A 22,036-nucleotide genomic window follows, 5' to 3' on the forward strand; every position below is an offset into this window, starting at 1 on the left:
GTAGTACAAGGTGTAACAACTCTCACGCTTAAGTAACCTACCGTAAAAGAAAAAAACAAAACAACAACATTTGAAAAGATATTTTTACTTAGTACCGTATTATAATAGCATATTGACAGAAGGAGTCCATCCGGAAAGGTCAACAAACGGGCAAGGCAAGCCTGGTCTACTGCCCGATGAATCAATATTACTTTATTAGTCCTATACGGTAATAAGTAAATATTTTGTCTACAATTTCAAGTACAGAAAAACAACTATGCGCTAAAAACAATAGAATTGTTAACTTGACATTTGAACCGCTACCTACTGGCAAATATACATTAAATGTATTTATTCCTTTTAAATCACACTCAAGCGTAGGTCTCTATACAGTATTACTTATTCTGTACATGGGTGGCGCCAGCGGGGGTGGGGCCGGGGGCCAGGGCCCCCCCGTCGGGGAGAAAAGCACAATTCTTCGGGGAGAAAAAGAAATTATATGTATTTTCTACATATTAGTAGATTCTAAAATCGATTATATAAGCCTTTGAAACCCATAAATTTGTCAAAATTTTCAGGGGCTTCGCCCCCAGGACCACTTTCGAAACCTTCGGGGAAATCTGACCCCTCGTCGGGGCATCGCCTCCCCCCCCCCCCGTCGGGGACCCCCCCCCCCCCCGTCGGGGACCTAGGCCTCCCGTCGAGCAAATCCTGGCGCCATCCCTGATTCTGTACCACCTAGAAAGTTTCATATTTTTCCCCAGATTTATCAATAAAGAGGGTTCATGTCATAGGGTTTTGACACACGGTCATCAGAAGTGGTCGGATGAAGGATAAAATTACTTTTCTATCCATTGAACTCTATTTCCAGTCAAACAAATAAAGTACGGTAGGCCTGGTTTTGACTTATTATTAAATGCATATTTTAGAGTTTAAAGAGGGCTCACAGTGAATGAATAGTAGTCGCTAGCGTTATTTGTCGGGAAAACTTTTTGGAAAATAAAACTCAGTTTGATATACAAATGTAAGTTATGTTTACCACAGTTTTTATAGTTAGTGGAATATTTCTGATATGCTTGTTAGGTCTCCTAAATTCGACCTTTATCGTTCTTCCGACCTGAATGTGTTAATGTGACTCTTTACCAACCTCATGGATATTTTATAAGCTCACAATATAATATTGTCCAATCAGATAACTAGTGGGTCTAGTTAGACGGGTGTCCGAACTTTCGCAGTGCGTAATTGTAAGAGCACTGCTAAAAAATGCGTCGAATATTATTTGAGAAAGATTTTTTTTTTTTTTTTTTTTTGTAAATGAGTACGAATACGGCAATATCTACTAAACTTTTTTACCGACAAATGTTAATCGACATTAAATTAGACATCTTGTCTGAAAATAGAGAAATTGTATGCTTATATTAGGTGGTTTATTAGTCAAGTTACGCGTTGGCGGTACACAATCAAAGGGAAAGTGTACTCAACATGTGCCGTACCGGTAGAGCTCTTCGTGTATACAATGACACTCAAAGTCAATGGCATGGTTACAGAGTTTGCAAATGTCACGATGAAAGGAATGCGGATACTTGGTGACAATTTCTAGACGTAGATTGTTACTGTACTTATAATTTTAGAACTCGCTAGCCTCGACCTTAATATTGACTCACACAATGAGTTATCATTTAACCTTTAATGATGATGATATCAACACTTTCATGATAGGCCTAGATACGAAAGCATATAAATACCCATGGTAACCTAGGCCTATTATAGGCTATAATTACTTGATGAATAAAATAATCCTCGCATTGTGCAAGAAATAAAGTCATATATTTAAGGACATAATAACTCATATATGGAAACTGTAGCACTCAATACTTATTTTGAACAGACCTTTAGATAGGGCTATATTCAATTAGGTGTATTTCAGATCTTCATATTCATAGTGGGAAAAAAATCTGCAAACTATAGAGAAACTTCTATTTTTGTATCAGCTGATAAACTTTGATTCTTTTATTGAGGAATAATTAAGGAGTTAATTGTATCAATTGTTTTTTTGTTTATGGTTTTGTATTAATTGAGGAATAATTAAGAAATTAATTGTTTCAATTTTTATTTTATTTTATTTATTTATTTTTTATTTATTTTATTTTTTTTTTATTTTATTTATTTTTTGTTTATGGTTTTATATTAATCTTCCGCTACAGTAGGGGTTTGAAAATACGTATTACAATTTAGGATGCACATATGATACAGGTTACTAAACTAACCATTATGCATTCAATCTCAATAGCTTTTTGTTTGTTTGTTTTTTGTTTTTGTTTTTGTTTGTTTTTGTTTTGTTTTTTAACTATTAGACCTGTTAACCTTTCGTAATAAATGCCTATGGTCTAGTAAACAATACAATGCATTGGTACTTTCATTGAGAAACAGGGGTGGCGCCAGCGGGTAGTCGGGGCCAGGGCATTAAATATTATCTCCCCCACACCCACTCCCCACCCACCAACCCCCACCAATTTGATGTTGAATGCGTTTGAAACAAAAATTGTTACATTGTTTATAAGTGTGCAATTGGAAGCCTCATCTCACGGCCTACATAGGGAAGAATGGAAGATAGGGTACGGTAATTTACAGCACGTACCCAACTCTGTTCTGTACTGAGGTGTAATTAATCATTGTGCAGTGACTCATGGTGTAGTTACGGTAATGTTACATGACTCAATTGATCATCTATCAATCATAATATACCTAATATATCATCATTTAGAGGTACAGTTATACTCATATTTGTAAACGTCATTTATTTAACTTGAAGAAATACAACAGAAGCTTGTTTAAGGCCTCCTAAGCAGGCCTTCCGCTTTCAGTCCTCGGCTCTCTTGTTTCTCTTGTTTCTGAAGTCAAATCCACGACAGTAATGTCGTCTTGACATGTCACACCCGCAACAAAATCCCCGTCGGGACGCATGTGGCCCAGTGCAATAAGCAGTGACGTAACATTGGGTTGCTCAAGATGCCTGAACATCCCCTTTTTGTTTAAACGTGAAAAAATGATAGGCACAGTAAATTAGTAATTTACTTCAGATGTTAACAACCAATTAATGGTATATGTAGTTATAATGTTTAATATAGGCCTAATTAGTTTAACTGCAACATAATTATATTTGTGAAGCACTTTCCAGATTAGGTCAATCAAATTTTCTTCGACAACAAATTGTTGTATACCTATATATAGTCATGATGTGCCCATATATGGTCACATGACAAAATTTAGGCAAGTCGCATGTTTTTGTCAAATAAAATGTGATTGTCTGGAGAGCCTTTCTTAGACGGTTAGATGTCATTAGGCGTACGGGTACATGATTTAATGCTATACTCATAAACGTGTATATATATAGTATTTTGTTTATATACAACATGGATATAAACAAAATGAGTGTCTAGTGAACCGACCCGGTTTTGGGTATACGGTATGCCGCACCTCTCACTTACCAAAATGTTTGGAGCAACCCATGGAGCTGATTTATATTGAGGAGACAAAGCGCGACACCATTCATCATAGTCAAGAGACAGTTATATATTATATAAATAAATACGGTATGGGGCCTAGCCCTACAACACTCATTTCATACAACAACACTGACACAATAATATAATTAATTTGTCTGATAAACGGTAGTGTCTGACCTCTGTCTGACGGGTCCGTGCTCTGGTGTATAAATATCGCATTGCAAACGTACGTCTTTCGTCGGCTCGCCGAACACCGGCGTAATATTACGCTATGTTCAACAACAAATAGGCGTTATATTATGCACTGTATTTTATGAACTGTCTGTATAAGCAAAGCATTAAACTAATCCGGGTATCACGCATGCACACAAGCAGTTTCAACGAATATATATGTCATAAATATAAAAGAAGTTAGTTTTTATAGGCCTAGTTGTGCTGTTCTCAAGAACAGAAAAATAAATAAACCATGTCTAAATAATGTTTATGTTATGTAGCGAGTGAAACTGTCGTCACTGAAAAAAATATAATTTGAGCATGAATAAAGTTCATCACCACTTTTATTATCCCCACTGTAATCATCATCCACCATTGTTATTAGGCCTAAAACAATTGTTTGTTTGCCCTCTTCACCCACCCCTAACTCACTGAAAAAATAGGGCGGCAAAACAAAAAAATAACTTTAAAAGGGATTTTTTTATAGCTTATTTTCTTTAAAAATTAAAAAAAAAAAATATGAGTGAATTGATCATTATTTTTCTCATCATCATCAACATCATCATACCATCCACCATCATCATCAATCATCACCATCATAATCATCCCTATGTTTACCACCCCCTGAACGACATGCTTTTCTATGCACCCACCCCCACCCACCAACTAAACTGGAAAAGTCCAATATTTTGAACATAATCCAGAATGTACTCAATATTTTTTTTCTATTATTATTTTAGTATGATAGTCGTACTCTATACTTTTCACCGTTTACAATGCTGAAATCGATTAAACTCTTCAATCCTAACGGCTGATTCCAGTGATTTTGGGAGACCCCTCCCCCATACCCCACTTGGTCCATTTTTGCACGCCCCACACCTTCCTCCACCCACCCAAATGGCCATCCTTTACCCTAGTAAATACCAGTAAATTTTAACATGCATAATGTTATCAAATGTGATAAAACATTGAAGATAGGTATTGATGGAATTACATCATTTATTTTCTGTGGCCTATAATCTATTTTGTTTAACCAAAATGACTGTCGCTAGTTTCTGCTACGCACGTGTCTTTTTGATTACTGTTTGTCATTACATTAACGTGCATCTTTCCAATGAGTCGATGTATGCCTCTCAAGGGAAACAGCTAATCTGCTATCTTGTTAATGTAATGGATGTCTCAAGATTCAGCCCTGAACCTTTATTAGTTGGCTAAAGCCGTAAATCCATGGCAAAACAAATGATTGATTTTGTAATGACTTAGCAATATTATGGATTCATTAAGAAAAATATGAAATAGGCCTGAAAGAGAAATATTTATTACCTAGATATTGAAAATGATAATAAGACATGCCGTAAGATGGTGGAAAAGAGAGGGAGGCATACCTACTTACATAAACCATGAAAGAAGAGCATGACAATTATGAAGAACAAAATAAGAATAAATTGAGGTTGAGGCAAAATGTCAAATGAGGTTTTTTCTTTTTTTTTTTTTTAAATAAATATAAAACAAAACAGTAAAATTGGGTGTCTTTCGAGTAATATGTGAGGATTGATGTAACCGGTCAGTTCTGATCTAATAATAATATTGTTAATACATGTGTTTCTTGGTTTCCCACGTGGCTTGTTTTTAAATAGTTATTTGACTTATTTTAAGGCTATTTTCGCTGGTGTGTCATCTGGTAACCTAAGGAGGCGTCCGTACCAGTTACCGGTACTCCTTCTCTGTTTTATTTTTCGACTCCATTTCTTTTGTGTAGCCATGGTAGATAGATCTTCATTTTTCACCTTGTCATACCATTTTTAAGTGGAGTATCTTACGTAGAGATTTTCTTTGGAACACACCGATGTTGTGTTCGATGGTTTTCTGTACTGTCCACAGTTCGTTATTATATAGAAAGATACAGCCGATGAAATGAAAATAATTTTATATAAGGACCTATTCACAAATTACAACAACTATGGTACGGTAATGCTACTAACTATCTTATGTTAGCTGGGACGTTACTCTTGAGTACCGTAATGCAAGAGTGACCAGCACCCTCCCCCCACCCCCTTTTCTGAAAGCATGAATTCTGGTTAGGGACATTAATCAAGGCCCAAATAAACCTCATGCGTCTTCCAAACTGAACTTTGAATCCAGGGGTAGGGGACGTTGCTCCTCTGACTGACGCATTACCCATCCTCCCGAACTACCGTATACATCCTGGTAAAGTTCTAGTGACCGCGCACCCATTAGTTATAATGAATAGAATAAACAGATAAATATAGATAAGTCTACGGAAAATTAATTGTATTCATTGATTGACATACACATATGCTATAAGAAAGGTTCGCATTGCGAACAGATGACGGTCCATAAATACAGAGAGCTTAAAGTAAAAAAAATAAAATAAAAATTAATAATTCCAAGAAACACTTGACCTCCATAAAACACGGTGGGTAACCTCCATGGTAACAGGGCGCACAGGTATACGACAGGTTAATAAACTAACTATTGTAATTAATTTTTATCTTTATTACCCTGCTCTTGGTGGTATAACACGAATTAGTAAAACCACACTGTAGTTTGTTTTGCGATTGTACAGTACAGTAGACCATTGACTTCTCAGCTCATAGTATGAGGTAGGCATTATATTATACCTGTCAATCAAAGTTGAGTGACACATTAAGTCATAATGTCAGCATTTTGCTGTCAAAGTTTTTATTTAGGATTTCCATCCGTGTTAAAAGGTGTTTCTTCCTTCCTATATCATACTAAAGGTGTGTTTTTTCTTCCTTTAAGGGTTGTTAAACGTTTGACATTTTGAACTTTATGTAGGCCTAGCTCCATATATGAATAAGGAAATACATGGTCAATGCGTTACAAGGTGCAGGCTTCATGTTTTATATCACATTTTTCTCTGCGATTTCAGCACCTTTTAGACAAATAATAGGCCTATAGATTAGATAGGCCTATACCGTACCCAAAAGCCAAAACTGAGGCCCTACAAGTGACCCACTTACGCCCTTTTACCTGAAACCACTGGCGCCCCTACACGGCTCCTGACTCCAGCAGATTTCCTCCTTAGAAATCCATTAAATTGATCATCTAAGCCACTAGAATGCATGAGCCCCCACCGGAGATTCCCCGACCCCCACTCGCCATCGCCTCCCCCGCCCCTTCAAATAAAAATATGGAATCTCCGCCACTGTGTACGAATAGTAGGCCTCATAGGTTTTTTTTTCGCGTTCATCGGGACTGAACGCTTGTGATTCTGGCCTGGGGACAGAATTCCTTACCCGAGAGTCCGAACTCACCACATCCCTCCCTGTGACAACGGTAGCCTGCTTCGAGATGTCATGTAGCTGAAATATGGGATGAAGCATAGCCCAAGGTACTACCGTAGTATAACGGAAGGTCTACATTTTACAAAGTAGGGAAGTAAATGTGGCGGAAGAGACACAGAAAAGGGAAAGGGAAAGAGGTGAAGGGGAATATTTTCATTCAGTCAACAACCTTATCATTCCTGTGCATAAATATCGATTTGTATTTAACTGTTCGATGACTCACTCCTCCGTATTGTTTGATTAATCTTAGCGGAAGGGAGAAATTCTAAATAGTATTAAAACGCAACATATGTGATCTCGATCTAGATAAGACACTATAAATACAACTATATTGACTTGAACTATAAGCTTTGTTTACACATTGTGTATTTAATTGAATATTAACGGAAACATTTTACCAGAAGTAATTGTCTGGGAAATTATACCGTACTAAATAAGTATTGATGAAATACCGATGTAAATAAATAACTTGTACAATTGTCTAGTCGGTATCGGAATGGTTAGAAATAACAACAGGTAAATGCCATGCGTTGTAGCAATTGTTGTGGTGCCAATAAGGGTAAAGAGTGCACCCGCAAATAAACACAGTTCATCGTCCAGAACAATATCGAATTGTGCTGGAGTGCATGAACCCATCATTCATACGTAACAGAATAACCGATTCAGCTAAATATACCGGTAACCGACGAACCGTTACATAAGACAGACGATATACGGTAGCCTGTTCACCCTTTGCACGGTGAGATGCAACGCCCGCGCGGTCATCAACCCGTCATATAGCGGAATTCATACTTTACGAAAACGCGTTTCATAATATTTGTCCACTCTCGATGAATCGTTTACAATGGACGATCGGTCAACATAGGCTTATTTGCTAAGATACACATATTTAAGTGAATTATATCAAAGTTAATAACACAGCGTCGGCTTTTCGAATTGGAATAAAAATTATCATATCGATAATAGTGTTTCAATATTGTGTTAACGATGCTCTACATGTAAACATAAAACCGTACAACTTGTATAAGTAGGCCTAATATATTATACCGGTATTACGGTTTTGTAGCGAAGAAGTGCTATAGCTATAGCGGAAAAAGGAGGAGGAGGAGGAGAGGCCTAGTAACTATTTACAAATATAATCATAATTAACAATACCGGTATATTATTGCCCTCTTTCTCATACGTCCTGTGGCGGTGCCGGTGGAGAATAGACTTAAGTACCCACAAGCCAATCATTTTTAAAATGGGATCAAACGTTCGTACAGTCAGTGAGCAGGCAGATGCCATAGTGACGATAACTTTTCATCGTGTAAATGATTTTTTGAGAGGAATATATGATCCCTTGGAAAAGATTGATTTCACGTAATGATCATCCTCTCCGGTTACCGCGTCGGTCCGGGGTTTGGTTATAATCTAATCGTAATTACGCGTAAACTAAAGAGAGTCGGGCATACACCTCGCCGACGATCGTCGGCCGGCGCGATTAATGGAGAGCGTGACGCGACGAGGCGCGCGCAACGGTTTGTTTCCAATGACAATCCGCTCAGTTTGCAATCAACAGTGCGACGCGCCAAGCACACAAAGAATGAAGAAAGATTCGTTGGCCGACGACCGTATGACGCGACGCACGCAGCGGCGCGTGTGTCTGGCTTTAGGCGCACGTATCTAGCTTTCATGTATCGTTATTTTTCAGGATCTAAAACGCGGTTGTATGAACTTTCATTTGGGAAATGAAGGTCGTAAATATATCCAAGGTGATATTTGGTTTATCCATATTAATGCGTTTACTGTACAATACTTTTACAGTCACAGCGAATAATTGAACCGGTAATAGTAGTAATAAACATGTTGGTATGTAATATTAGGCCCCGTCTTCATCCTGGTCAGTTGGTCTATAATGGGAAATATCTATTGCAATGGTCATTATACTGACCATTTGTTCATGTTTGCTAATAGGCCTGTGCAGGTTTGATTAGTTATTAAAAAGGCCTATTTATACACAAATCTTAATTGGCCCTACTGACGTTACTTAGTGTTTTCCAATACAGTAGCCTATGCCTACCTAGATATCTTTTATTTTATATGATTAACACCTGGATATTAAGGGCTTCGGCTGCACCATTGTCTTGGTAAAAAAAAAATTAAATTTTCTTTATTATTTTGATTAATTGCACATACAATAGATACAATAGGCACGCAGTGTGTGTGTGTTTGGGGGGGGGGGTTTGTGGATATGTGTGGGTGTGGCGTGTGTGTTAATAAAGGATGTTACTAGGCCTATATAATAAATGTGTGCTTTTGAAAAAATTACGACGCTGCATATAATATTCAGATGACTGCAATCTAACTGATCTTTACTAGCTATGAAACATCTATGTTTATTATAAACAAATAACCTCGCGCATATCGCTTACTTCGTACATGATTCAATATTGAAGCGATGGCAATGTTTTATCTTGTCGCAAACAACTAGTGAACCATGGGATATTCCATAGAAACTATCAGTTTCCAAAATATATGTTATGTGCCAAGTTTCAGGAATTGGCAACAGTTCTCTCATGTTCCAAATTTCTGTGAACATCATTCGTTTCATGCCTGCTATTTCAAAATCCAAGCCAGAGGTCGGACGGCCGCTGATTCATCAAGGCAGTCATGACACTCGTTTACACTAGGCTATGGGTCTATCGGATATTGTCATAACACACAAAATAAGGCTGTTATAGAATTAGTGTTTGTGCCTAGGCCCAAAGGGGGGGGGGGGGCTGTGGGCTCTAGACACTTAGCTATCGCCTCACTTTTAATTTGTGAGAGTAAATCCGGTTGGAGGAATGATGGGATGTGTCATAAGCTAAAGATACGAAATATGATACCATGCCTAGATAAGACCTGTCCTAGAAGGAACTGAAAACAATAGGCCTATGTTACTTCTGCAGTTATTCAAGTGAATTGCCAACACAGAAATTCGTGGATGAGTTATGAGCTAAAAGTAGCAAAACCAAAAAAATATGTCAAGCAAAACACACACGTTCCCGTTAGGAGCCTAGATAAATATAAACTGCAATTAACAGCTGGGGCATTAAAGACTATACGCAGCGCATGCCCACATTCATTACCGTAACTTTTGTTTAGGCAAGCTTTCATAAAATCGCTACACTGTCACTCGTTCGTTATTGTTGCACCGCGTTATTGTCCCCACGCAATGTGGAAAAACTCACCGATTCGACCAAACAATCAGCTATCGGCGATACCGTGTAGCGATTTTATGAAAATCAGACTTTTTATTGTATAGGCCAAACAAAATGTTAGGCATCTGTTAAATATGATGTTATTGACGTTGGAAATGGTTAGGGTATGATACACTGCGTAGCACTAAATCGAATGTTTGCGATAAAAACGACTTCTCTCACAATTTTCTTGATTCATGTCCCAAATTAATATTTAATATTATCAAACTGAATGATCGCGAGTTTAGGTGATTATGATGACAATGATGATATCAGTGATAGCATATTATGTTATACGCATATTTAATGTTTATCATTGAACTGAATAAGCGCGCGTGTAGGTGATCATGATGACAATAATGATATCAATGATATAGCATATTATGTTATGCAGAATTGAATTAAGAAACGTGAAGAACTGCTGGCCTTCGCGGCTATCCAAAGCATACTTTGATGTCGTGTTAGTGTTCCTTCATGACAAATATTGGTCATAAACGGTTCTCGGTAAATAGAGACATGTGCTGTTAATGGCATGTTTACTATCATGATTATCAAAATAGTGTGTCAACGACGTGAGTATGGACATTTCAATAATATATCAACATACGGGTCATTTCACGGACAACGACCGCGAAGGAATGGACGTCACTCGAGTAATTGCAGAGGGGAATATATAAGTTCAAGCTGAACATATTCCAATGTGCTCGCTCACGTACGGTGTTAATGCTACGTGCTTCATCACAGCCAATTACAGAATGGATAACGCAGGGTGTTTACTTTTTACCATGGACAGAATGTTAAATTTGGGTTCACAAAGGTGACGTGAAAACATACGGATATATTGTTGGGGCGGACATGTTATCGTCAATGCAGTCGTCATCATCTTCACCAGCAACTGTATTATTATCATCGTCAACTTCATAATCATCACCATCATTATTTTAATCTTCGCCTATAGTACACCACCTAACAATTGTTATCATTATCATTATCATCACCATCGTCAACGTCATGATCAATATTATAACCATCACTATAATTATAACCATAATTATAGCCAATATCATTATTATATCATCATCAACATCATATTCGTCATTAATAGTATAGACCTGTAGTAGTTAGAATAGGCATATTCTTAGCATTGTCAAGCTGTGTTGGGCAAACCTACGATCGAACAGAGAATTATGGTGGGTGAAGGGGAGGGGGAGTCGTGAGGCTTATACACGTTATTGTTATGGTAGAAAATGACAGTTCCCAACGCTCAACGCATCAGTTGATATTTTGTTTCCGGCTATTCATTGTTTAATTGCGGTATCAGCTGGAAAATGTTAATGTGTTCCCCATAACTGGTTTTTATTTTTCTCCAAAACATGAACAACGTGTATACCGCATGCGTTCCAGGCCAACTGCTGAGAAACGAAGAACAGCATTTTAATAGAGTAAAAACAATCTGCACACATTTTAAAACTTCGAGTTGCGAAATATTGATGTAGCAAGTTGTTGATTTTAAGGAGACACGCCCTTTTATAATGCCTAGGCCTGTGTCAGTGTGTGAAAACCTACGGTACTGTCCCACTTTTTCGTAAGTTAAAAATACATGTAGGCATATTTTATTTGTCAATTTAATTGATGACGTGTGGAATAAAAGAGAAATTTATACAAAATATATAACGACAGCGGTGATAGACGACGACGAGGACAATAAAATAGGCATAATTGTAATAACAATATCATCATGTCGTGATACTTCTTTTAAATAAATTCTAAGAACTTGAACTCACTGCAAAAGCAAACCTACTTTCAAAAGGCATATATTTGATTCAAAAACATATCGCTTTCCTTAATAAAAATATTTAAATGACGCAAATAGGCATATTACCATAAGGAACGGATAACTAATTAATACTGTATAGCTGAATAAATAACATGACTAAAATGTAATGAATTAACAAACAAATGAATTAGCTAACGAAGGAGCGAACGAACGAAAGGACGAGTATATGTTTTATACCTCTATGTCGTGATGTATAGTAAATATAGTGCAGGCCTATTGACCTCTAAAGTTATACAGTGCATTGAATGTTATTGTAGGCCTATAGGCCAACTGACTTGTCATAATAAATACTGTAAGCACTAACGTAACTATATGGCCTTAAAATGAATGATTGAACTCAAGAAACTAATCAATTGTGTTTTATTTTTGACGAGTTTAACTGCTTTGCATTGCATTAATACGATTGGAGCAACTTATGCTAATCGAAGGGTCTTGTTCGAGCCTCGATGGGGACAAATATTAGTTTTTTTTCCAATAACACACATTCAATAAACAGTTTAAAATGGTATTGGTATGAGGATGTCACCATGGAAGATTACGAACAAAGAAAGACTAGTTCTTTTAGATGTTCAATGGTAGGGTGACTGAACAACAGAAGCATAGGCCTGTTTTCGTGTGTAAATTCTTCAGAAAATGTAGCAGTCTTGTCGAGCGAAGACAGCATTGACATTCAAAACAACATGAGTTTAATCAATCACAGCCACTTCATCACACTAAATGAGTATATAGTTTTTAATTTAATGGAATTTTTGTAACTGCAGACTATCGTAATAAACATCTTCGTTGACATTTCGAATCTGTTCCAGGGCCGCGATAAAAACCGCCGTCAAGCGTAACCACACGTCCCTCGATTTCGAATGCGTCAAAACTCAACATCACTGCTCTTGATTTGAGCCATTTTTACCAAAACAAATTGATTATGTACATGAAATCGCCTAGAGAGAAAAACTCTTTAGTTGTGAAAGGGTCATTGGGAGTTTAAGTATAATGTTTGCCTTCGTTGTATGATAAAGAGATGTAATTAAAATTGAAATATGCTGTGACTTCAACAAAACGCATGCTTTCTTTCGATTACGGCCTAGAACCGGTTTATGATATCTGTTATAAACTGAATCAAATTGTATATACTTAATTGAATTGGTTTAGTACTACATTTAATAAATTACAATTTACAACGTGTCTGTTCTTTCTCACAACCTTGTCTTGCCACTCACGCTGTATACTATTAAAACTAACAGTAAAGGCCGGAGTGCCCATCTCTCTTTCTTAGGTGAGACTTTATTTAATGTCTTGTTGACGAATGTTTTAAAGATGTTTAAAGACAATCTTTAAAACAAAAGTTCGCTAACAAGATATTTAAAAAAATGTCTCGCCTAAGAGAGGTCGGCACTCCGACCTTCACTTTGAGTGGCAAGACAAGGTTGTGAAAATGTAGGCCAGAACGTTGTAAAATAATTTATTAAATTTAGTACTAAACCAATTCAATTATTATTAAAGTATATACAATTTGATTCAGTTTATAACAGATATCATAAACCCTGTTCTAGGCCGTAATCTCATGCGTTTTGTTGAAGTCACAGCATATATCAATTTTAATTACATCTCTTCAACATTATAGGCCTACTTAAACTCTCAGTGACCCTTTCACAAGTAAAGACTTGTGTCCTTAGACAAGGCACTTTACGTATTTTAAAGGGTAAAGAAGAGGAATCTGCGGGTTCGAATCCTAGTAATTTTGCACTTGCAGATTCTCTTCTTTATCCTTTAAAATGTATATATATAATATATATATATATATATGTATATATATATATACTGTATATATATATGTATATATATTATATATATTATATATAATATATATATACAGTATATATATATATATGTATATATATACTGTATATATATATATATATACGTAAAGTGCCTAATTGTCTAAGGACATAAGCCACTTGCGCACAGATGCGAACCCCTGACCTCAAGGTTGAGAGTCCCAGCTTTAACCGTTGCACCAGTCGCTTCTATTGACATATAACAGTAGTAGGCCTAAAATGGTATTCAATGATAATCTAACATTATGGCGAGATACTGGATACGGTACTGTTCATAGAAATAATTTTATAATTCATGAAAATGCATAGAAAAGAGCAGATGATATTTTAGATTTTTTTTAAATTTCTATACAGCCTAGGCCTATATTACTGTAAGACCTACAACCTATACTTTTTAACATAAAAACTCAAATTAATGAGGCATGTCTAATAGGCCTATCCATAAACTACCAATGCCATGTGCATCATTCCCGACGGCTGAAGATGTGGATCAGGACAGACCATCACTAACATTAATTCAGTAATGGATTTTCATGTACATAACTGCAATAATAATTAGGTCTAGGTGAACCCATAGTTTTGCTAGAGCTAACCGAATTCCTGACGTAAGAGACATTAATTTTTTTTCCGCATCTATTTTTGGGACATACATCCATTGTAGCCTATATTTTGTTTTAAAATTGTGTTAAAACCTTCAAAATAGACCTGAGCACTTGTGGCGAGCTGCGATTGAATAGGCCACTCTGCAAGTGAAAATGTACCAGTAGACCGTGCTAGCCAATCGTACGCATTGCAACATGTAAACAATTAACTACGATTATCAATCGGATACGACATTTGATATTGAATTTCCGAAAGAACATCTAACCATATAACACCAAAGAAATTAAGTAATCATATTAATCATGAAGCTGTTTGATTCTATAGGTCCATGTGTTCATGAACTACTGTAAAGTACTGTAATTAGAGCTTCGACAGATACACCGTACACTAAATGAATAGCAAAAACAAACAATGGAAACCGGTAGAAGACGAGAAGGTAAGGCCGTGAGAGAAAGGGAAAGGGACAGAGAGAAAAGTGGACTGTGTGATACGGAAGAGCGATAGGCCTGCAGAAAATGTTAGAAGAGCGTACCCTCTTACATGAAAAACCGGATGATAATGATGATGATGATGATTTATTTAGGCCTATTATTTATTTTTCAACAATATTTTGTAAGGGTGGTTCATCCATCCAGATCTGATCAATTAGGACAATGTGGAAAATCATTATTAAAACGATTCAAACAATTAAAAAAATATAAATAAAAGTAAAATTAAAGAAACAATAAATAAAAGTATTGAAATACGAAAATAATTCAAAGATAAAGATGACATTGATAATGTACGGTAACGTAGTTGTAGTTATAAGGATAGGCCTACTAACGATGAGGATGATGATGATAATAATACGTCGACTACTATAAGAAGATGATGATTATGATAATACGATTAATAATAATGGTGATGATGTTGGTTACGATGATAATGACGATAACGATGAATGTAAGAATAAATTCCCTCTGACGCCATCGTACGATACAACCCTTTTTTCTATAATGTAATACCATAGTAATAAGAACGCAAACGTCAGAGCAGAGTGGAATAATGACCAGAACACCAGGTAGGCCTATTATAATACCTAGCAGTAGCGTATCTAGGGGATGTGAACGGTTTCCCCTCCCTAAAAAAGCTTACCGTACCTCTCACTCCCCACTGGAAAAGTTCAAGGAAAAAAAATCACCTTATTTTTTGTGTAACTAGTTCTTCCTCACCTAATCATCCACCCCTCCCCAACCTCCATTTCCAAGACTCGTACGCCACTGATATCTACATTGTTAGAGCGTGGTGCTATAAAAAAGAGAAATAACGAAAATAGAACCAAACTAAGATCAGAGAGTAGAGCGTAGGGCAATTAGAGGTTAAGTTGGATCGTTCAAGCGAGTAAAATTTAGAGAAAAAGTGGTTGGGAATATTAAAAATAAACCGGTCATCATCTTGTTGTAATTTACCGCTTTGAAAAAACACAAACATGGTTGACCCTTCACATTTGAACAATAACGTTTCCAAATTTCACACGCTGTCAGAATTATAACTATAGAGGCTGTCTTCGGAAGTGACGTCATAATTTATTTTAAGTCACATTCATCCTTCTATAGTTGTTGAAAAAGTAATCATCCTGAGCTGTCCTTCCTCAATTGGAATTGATGCGGCTCGTAATCACCATGCACCTGGACCAGCACTCTGCGCCTACCGATAGATTTTACGTCAGGCTGTGGGGGAGGAAAATACTTTTTTTGCCATGTTGTAGACCTACAACTGCTTTTTTTTTTTCTTGACGAAAAATGTCAGGAACAGTTAACGAGATGCAGATTTTTGAATATTTAGAAACTGAGAGGAAAGGAGACGTGACAACAACTTTTCCATCTTTTCCTTTATTTTTAACATGTTAAAAAATCTGTAACTCATTAAACGTTCTCGAGTGTTTCGTCAAACACCCTATTGTGTCTTTGAAAATCAATAATATATAACGTCAAGTTCGACTATGACGTCATATGAGAGACCGTCTTGAAAGATAAAGGTAGCTAGGTAGGTATTTCATCTTTCTTTAATTAAATCTCATTTACCTGTCAGAAGTGTGATTAAAGGTCAACTGTAGGACCTAGGCATACTACAATAATCTACAAATATTTAAGTTACCGTATTGTTTGTTTAATCTTTCACATAATTTCGTTGTTACTCCTATTTCTCATCTAAACTATACTAACCCGCCGCTGCAGTAGGCCTAAACATCCGATTACCTATTATCCAGTTGACTTTTTTTATAACCATAATGTGTTTTGAATGTTGTGCTATGATTTTGGTTCTATTATTTTTCAGTTTTAGGCACAAAAACATAACAAACATTGAACTTAGTCAATTTTCTAAGTGGCATACCACTTAGTCACTTTTGTAAGTGGCTACCACTTCGCATGACATACGCCCAAAACGCTCTTCATATGAGGCTTAGGGCGTGGAGTAAATGGGACAAAAAAAGTTCGTTCGAAACTGATGACGGATATTTTGGCTTACGGAGACGAGCTGCTGATTGTGTAACAAAGTGTTAATATTTGCGACATTTCAGATTTTAACGACATGTTTTACTGTAAAATGAACTCGGTTAAATCTAAATAGGCCTAACAGAAAAATAAACTAAAATATGACGTAATAAATACGGTAGTTTTGGTAATATCAATTACACCGTGAAGGTATAATTACACAAGAATATTCCAAAACTTTCGGCAATGACACACGAATCTCCTCCCATGGTTTAAATGATATCCAAAAAATTGACACGATTCCTGGACGAACTGCTCTGTCAAACTTTCTCTGAAGATGTACTCTCTCATGAGCTTTACAAAAGTGAAAAATTCTATAATTTAGTTGCTTAATTTGTATATTAAATGTAAGTTATCAGGAAGTGAATAAAATAATGAAAAATGTATCCGAAACTTCCAATATTATCATCATCATCATCCTCATTTCGGATGCATGAGGGTCTCCGTTTATTTCTGTAGATCACCGACCCAACTAATAGAAATTAACATAATTATTTTCCTAACTGTAGTAATGGTGAAACGAAGAGCAGAAGATAACTAAAGATTTCCTAATTACAACAAATAGGTCTAGGTTTACAAATCGAATACTACATTTAAAGCTTAAAGCATTAGACGCTTCCTTTTGGAAAATGAGTAAAATAACGATTTAGCGGGTTTATACTTATTAAAGACTTCATTAAAATCAATTAATTCAAAACTAAATAATCAGGATCAGTAGCGATGTAAGAGGGAAGACAGTTGAAGGTCTTGTATAGGTGCATGGCCATAGGTAGGTGTGGTAAATGTTGTTAGATTAAAATTACATTGAAACATTGAAACTCAGACAAGAGGCAAAACAAAAGATAAAAATGAAAAAAAGGGGAAAACAACATTATTCAACATTATTATGGACGGTCGTGGTTCCTTTTTTTTTCTTCTTTGGGATTTCATTTCATGAATTAATACCTGCACATAGCCAATCAGGTCCGGAAACTTCACGATTAACGTTAGCAGGCTTAACCATCCTATATGGCTCTTAGTCTTAGGTCTATCTGTACGTAGTAGGCCTAAAACCATGAAATCCATTGTGCCAATAATGAACTGTACGTAATGCGCTGATGTAGTTTGAAGATAAAGTGTCTGCCATAAGCTAAAAAAAGTTTCAACTCCATATCTGAATGATTTGCTTAATTCTAATTCATATGTATGCAAGTGCTAGAAAAGAAGGAACAAGAAGGGAAAATGTATTAAAAATTAAAATAAAGGAAATAAATGAAGTAGAAAATCAAAATAAGTAAAATGAAAGAAAGAGAAAGTAAAGAAAGAAAATAAACGTAAAGGAAAAGACAGCAGGAAATGGAATGAAATAAAAAAGGTAAAGGAAAGAAAATATATTGAATATGTAAAAAAAAAAAAATCAGAAAGGTAATAAGTACAATGAAAACTTTTTTTAAAAATAAGAATAAAAGAAAATAAAGGAGAAAGAAAGAAAAAAATAGACATGGAAAAGGAAATGAAAGTAAGGAAGTTAATAAGGAAGGAAAAGAAAGGAAATATTTTAAAAAATAATAATAATTTAATAAATTCAATAGATGACGGAAATTTAATGTAATTTTCAAATGAATTATAAATCAAAAAATAAATCAAGTTATAATATTTACCGGTATATACTGTAGCAATTTATTTTCCTATTAGGTACCGTACCTATATCGTTAAATAATTTATCTCACTTCCGGCTGTAAAAGCGCATGGAGGTCTTTACATTATGCCCTATATATTTACAATTATTATTATTATTATTATTATTATTATTATTATTATTATTATTATTATTATTTATTAAAACTTGTAAACTGACTGGTAATCAATTTAACGAGTTTTTGTAGAAAAACATCTGTAAGTTAGCAAAATTACTTTTGCGATTTTGTTTCTGGAAGTTTCTGTTTGTTGTTGGAAGTTTATAACGCAATATGGCCTATTTTGATTTTAAATGAGCTAAAACGGGATTTGAACCAAAGATCCTGTGTTTACGGTCCAAACGTTTTGAGATAACCTTTTAGATATCGATAGGTCTAAAAGCACACGTGCACGGATCGCATTCAAGTTAAGAGTTAAATATTAAAACCCGGGCCTTTAATTTTATAGAATCTTTTCGTTTTAGGATGATAGGCCTATCACGGGATGATATTTTGATATGTGAATATTGCTCAATCGTATTCTATCTACCGTATCATGAACCAAATACGACGGCGCACACATTTCCCGTGACTAAAATAGTACTAATAGTTTATTCGTTGACCGAAGGACGGTATTAAAACACTTAATAAAGTTATATATCAAAGCTATAATTTTTTTTAATTTAAATTAAAAATCAGGCAGAATTTTAAACACTACGGTACTGTTTATTTTTGTATTTCATATACAAAAAAGAGAAATGCACAAGCCCTACAAAAGGTTCACAAACTTGTAAAAAGAACTACGGTACCGTAAATCAAGGTAATTCAGTTTTGATACCATAAATTTCTGTAGACTTATGAAATAAGAAGTTTAATTATATGTCCTGCTATATCAATGATATAAGGTATGGTACATGGGCACAGACATGTTTTTTTTTTTAGCAATATTGTCACATCATCGTTTAATACCCATACCTATTGTTGGAATTGAAATATCGATAACCATTAGGAATGGGTTTCAATAGAAATAATCATTGTCCTAGTTCGGTATAGCCTATTGGCTTAAGTCTTACATACAGTAATAATTATTATCAAACTGCAGCAGATAGATATTCATTTTGGGTCAATTTTTCAAATTTAACTGGCATTTGATTCATTTCATACTGCTTTAAGAGATACTGGTAGATTTGTACCAATCTCAGTTAGGCATTTAATTTGTATATGCAAAATATGTAGACAATACTTTCATAACATCCATATTCAAAATCCTCCCTTCTCATCCATCTATGTAATCATTGGTAGTGTAACTGGCATAGACCACCTTTTTAGAGAATTTGTTGTAACAATTTGTTGTTTACACCACCCTGTTGTAACCGTGTCATTTCAGTTCTTTTATAGACCTGATTTTTGTAGGGCTATACCTAAACACAGTATAATAAAGAAACTGTAATATATTCTACACAGACCAGTACATCAGATCGATTGTTTTTGTAGACAATTGGATGTTAATTATACTTAACTAATATTCAATTGAATCTATTGACACATGGAAAGAAAGGACCTACAAGCAAAAGAAAACCTGGTACCGTAGATTTCGTAGAACATAAATGTACATTTGCACGTGTATTTCACTTAAATTGGCACACCTTCCTATATAGCCGGACCACCTTTAGCAAAACCCTTTGTTCTGATCTTTTCAACCGACTGGCTCACTGTCTTGTATACAACGACAAGGACCTACGATGCATCGGAATGTTCACAATATCTTGCTGAAAAGTTCAAAACTTACCCATCCTACTCCATAGTTAAGTATCCAGTACTGTATATCCAAAAGTGCAAGAAATATCCAGAGTTATATTATGGAAGGTGGTCGGAAATCCAGGGTATTGGGTCCGACAACCGTCGGTCGTCTGTCTGTTTCCGCCCAAAATTAGCACTGACTGCGATATTCCTTTGTTCTGAGAGACCAGACGACCGATAGTAAACAAAACACTTCCGATCATGTTTAAATGCCAAATCAAGCCATAACGGTGAACATATCTCCATATCCCCCTCCAAGATGCGTCTGAAAGTGCGTAAATATCCATGTATTTATCAGTATGATAAAAAATTACGAATTTTAGCTCCCGATTTAAGACGACATTCCAGTACACAGCCCGGGACAAAGGACAAAGCAAGAACGTTTATTTTTCAGCCTGTGCTACTGTACAGCTCAGTCGCAGCGTACGCATGTTGCTGTACCCAGATGCACTCCGTCGATTTATTGGTTGGAAGAACTCTAGGCGGTAAAATTGATTCATTGAAAAATTTCTCGCAAATTAAAGGAGAGGTGTTATGGACAGTCGTTCGAAATTATCAACAATCGTACACCGGACCTTATTAATCGTTTGTTTACTGTATTTCTTCTGTAACAAAATATTTTTTGAAATTTTGAAAAACCTATTCATGTCGCCAATTTAATGTTTATTGTTTCATGGCATGTAACAATTAGGGCATAAAGTGTGCAACACAAATATTATATTAACAATGTTTAAGGGTTTATACCACATATACATGTGTGCATATATATGGAAAACAGAATTTTCCCCATTGAAAATGTCCGAAGCAAAAAAAAAAATGACAAAATTAAGTTAAAAATCACTTTATCTAGTGCCCCTTCCTTAAACCTTCACCTTCTCCTCTCCCAATCAGCTCCCATATTTTATAACTCCTAGATACCGGTACACCACTGCATCATAATGAAAAAATATACCGTAGGTTTCAACAAAAAATGTATTATATTTTTGTAATTTGTATACCGGTATTTATTAATTTTTTTTTTGAAAGTTACATTACAGGGTGGTGGTTGCGGTGGTGGAGATAATGGTAGTAATTGTGATCATGACTTAAATTGAGCCTGATTATGATTATGTTTATACGATATATTACGATTATTATTACTATTACTGTGCTATTATTTCACTAGTGTTAAGATGGCCATGGGTCACTGCGTCGTACGACGAATCCAACTCCGCTCCCTGTGAGCGATAGACGACGCGACGTCGTCTGCTGATTGTCAGTGGCAGTCTGAACCAATCGACATTAAAAACGATCCGTTGTGCGCGCGTCGTCGCGTTACGTTCTTTATAGTCGGACGCAGTGAGTTCCGGCTTTACTGTTACCGTTACTGTGTTGATACCGTACTGACAATTACTGTCTTCATCTTTTTATGTAGACCTAATAATTGATTTTTAAATCTTTATTATTAATTTAAGATGCTACATCACTATCATTGCAGTGTGATTATGGATTAAATGATGTTCAAGAAGAATTGTTAATCTAATT

General features: G+C 35.7%; 1 long non-coding RNA gene across 1 annotated transcript in view; it reads right to left on the reverse strand.

Moving 5' to 3' along the window:
- The window catches only part of LOC117110870, a 46,992-nt gene extending 25,398 nt beyond the window's left edge, over positions 1–21,594 (reverse strand). Inside the window, exon 1 of the long non-coding RNA XR_004445779.1 lies at positions 20,502–21,594. This is a non-coding gene — a long non-coding RNA (uncharacterized LOC117110870). The remainder of the gene's footprint in view (positions 1–20,501) is intronic.
- Positions 21,595–22,036: the final 442 nt, after the last annotated feature.

Source organism: Anneissia japonica, unplaced genomic scaffold (genome assembly GCF_011630105.1).
Source record: "Anneissia japonica isolate Jap-2015-1 unplaced genomic scaffold, ASM1163010v1 scaffold287856_len476331_cov182, whole genome shotgun sequence".
NCBI lineage: Eukaryota > Metazoa > Echinodermata > Crinoidea > Comatulida > Comatulidae > Anneissia > Anneissia japonica.